Below are 2,612 nucleotides of genomic sequence, written 5' to 3'. Positions count from 1 at the left end.
AGCAGAGAAAGGTCGCGTCGCAGGCAACAGAGTAAGGCGATTGGAGCAGAGGACCAAGCCCGGTGCGCTGCGCGCGGGCCTGCCCATCTCTTGAGCCACCCAGAACTAGAAGCCCGAGTTGGAGAGAGACCACTCTGAGATTTGGGAGCGTGCGAGTAAGCAGGCGTATACACAAATGATAATAAACGGGGATAAAAGATAAAAGCGGAGATGGAAAGGGGGCGAGCAGGGGGAGGGGGTAACGCTTCCGGAATTGAGCTTCCGGAAAGGACAGCCCCCAGGACGCGAGTCCGTCTCTCTTCCTCTCCCGGGCCGTCTATCACAACAGTAATAACTCGGCCCGGCGGCACACTGGGCCCTCGGAATGAACTTGTTCCGCATGCAATACGCCCCGACGTCCCGGCCGCCGCGAGCCGTAAGCGGCCCGCCTCGTACGGGCCGAGCCCGCCCGGACCCGCCCGGACCCGCCCGCCTCGGCTGATGTAGTCAAAGCAAAGGCTGAACGGGGCGGCCGAGCGAAGCCGGGCGGAGTGCGCAGCCGCCGCACGGGGGCCGTGGAGTGGACCCGCGTGGGCCTTCACGCCACAGCGGCGGCCACGGAAAACATTTTCCCAGTTTCCATAGCGGTCCGCGTTATGTGCGCAGCGTTAGAAAGAGGCACTAATTTATCCTCTTTACTGGAAAAACAGAAGGTCATTCTACATAATGCTGTAAAGCCTTAAAAAATGGCAATACAAAAACTGGGAAGAGGCACAAATTTTAGCACCTTTAGGGCTTTTTAGTGAGTACTTATTTTTTGAGAACAGTCAGTAATTAAATTCCAGATTTCCTTGCCCGTACAAAGGTAGGTGTGACCTAGCAACGTTTTGTTGGTCAGTGAGTCCAGTAGTCCAGTGCTGTTTTAAAAAAAACAGGAGCACAACTTTTCTGTCTTTTGCGCTAATCATTAGAGGATGACCCAATAAATCAGACTTCTAAAATGGTTGGGCTTCCCTTCGCTGTTTCCAGGCTGTTTGACGCGCGTAGCCACGTTTTCAATATGTAAGGGGCCGCGGGGGTGCTGACAACCAGCAGCCGGGTCCAGCTAGGCGGTGGCTAGTGGTGCGAGACGATGGCAGTGTGGAAAGGGGGGGGGGGTTGAATGCGGCCTATTTCGAAGAGGCCGGTCCGACTGGACGAGATCCAACACTATTTCTATTAGCGCGTGCCTCGCGCTTCTATTGGCAGTGCGAACAAAGCACCGACAGTAGGACGAGGGTGGGGGAGGGGGGCGGGGGGTTAATGTCCTGGGCCCGGCCCACCCTCGAACCATTGGAAATGTGTCCGTATAAATGGATAAGCTCCGCGTTCCCCTTCGCTGCCACCACGAGCTTCTTTCTTCAGCTCCAAAGCCTCTTTGGAGCAGGTGCGAGTGCGTTGGGGTCGAAGGGGGTGGGGGAAGGGGCAACGTTCTGTTGGGTTTTATTGAACCAGAAGACATCGTGTTTTTATTGATAAAAATAAAAGATATCGGTTCTGGTTTGTTTTCCTTAACGGAACTGACCCTCCTCTCTAGCCCCAGCCTAATTCTGTTTCGGGACGCGCGTCTTCCGCCCTCAGGCCGCTGCTGGTCAGCGAGGGGGAGAAAAAGTTTTGCCGGGCTGCGGTGGAAGTCAGCCGACGAGCCAGGCTGGGCTGGGCCGGGCCGGACCAAGGGGCGGAGGGTTTGAAACAGTTTCGATGGGCCGGCCAGCGGGGGATATCCCTCTCGTCCCAGTCATATCCCGGCCACAAAGAGTTTGGACAGAATCGTTTCCTTTTCAAAGAAAGGGGTTGAAAGGCGCGCGGGGTGGGAATCAAAAAGAGGGTATTCATCCGAGAAGCTCAACTCAACTTCGGAAAAAGGGTTGAATGTCGGGACAGGCCGGGCCTACCCAGCACCGCGCACAGCGCAGCACGAGCGCAGCGGGTGGCACGCGTCTCCGGGCCATCAAAAAAGTTTCTCATCGATGCGTAAAAGACGCTCCGGATATCGGCGATGAGATGATCGGTCCGTGCATCACTCCGGAAGCGCCCCCGACTTATCTACGGCACCATCATAAAAAGGTTGAGCCAACGACGGAGCCACTCCACGCCGGCGTCCTTAACTTCGGGGCATATGACCCCCCCCCCCCCCCCCCCCCAACCAAAACAAAAAAAAAAAAAATTACCAAAAGGTTTCAGCGCCTAGGCGGCCGATACTTCACTGCGCGGGGAGAAAGGAGGATGGGGATGGGGTACGCGGGCGAAAAGTTTCCACCTACAGCGGGCGGGACGGGGGGGGGGCGGCGCACAAGAGTGTCAAAATAAGATAGTGTTCGCGCCAGCCTCCACACACGGAGTGAGGGAGATAGAGGGAAAGAGGGAGAGAGGGAGAGGGAGGCTGTCAGGACTGCGCTGACGTCTCTACGACGACCCACGACCACGAGAACTCGCAGGACTCGCTCATTAGCCCAGCTGTGCTCGGCACGTCAGCGACACGTCAGTGGCACGTCGGGGAAACGTCACGAGCACGTCAGGGGCTGTCGCGCTGCGGACAAGACCTTCATCGTGTCGACGTCATCATGTGTTTAGAGTCTGTGGACACGCGCTGG

At 57.0% G+C, this 2,612-nt stretch overlaps 1 protein-coding gene across 1 annotated transcript in view; it reads right to left on the bottom strand.

Moving 5' to 3' along the window:
- The window catches only part of LOC113215259 (neuroligin-2-like), a 197,278-nt gene that overhangs the window by 133,374 nt on the left and 61,292 nt on the right, over positions 1 to 2,612 (bottom strand). The gene's annotated exons all lie outside the window — the stretch shown is intronic.

The sequence above is a fragment of the Frankliniella occidentalis genome, unplaced genomic scaffold (genome assembly GCF_000697945.3).
Source record: "Frankliniella occidentalis isolate FOCC.00 unplaced genomic scaffold, Focc_3.1 Scaffold10, whole genome shotgun sequence".
NCBI classification, from domain to species: Eukaryota; Metazoa; Arthropoda; class Insecta; order Thysanoptera; family Thripidae; genus Frankliniella; species Frankliniella occidentalis.
Note: the sequence above shows the minus strand (reverse complement) of the source record. Positions and strands in the feature narration are given on the sequence as shown.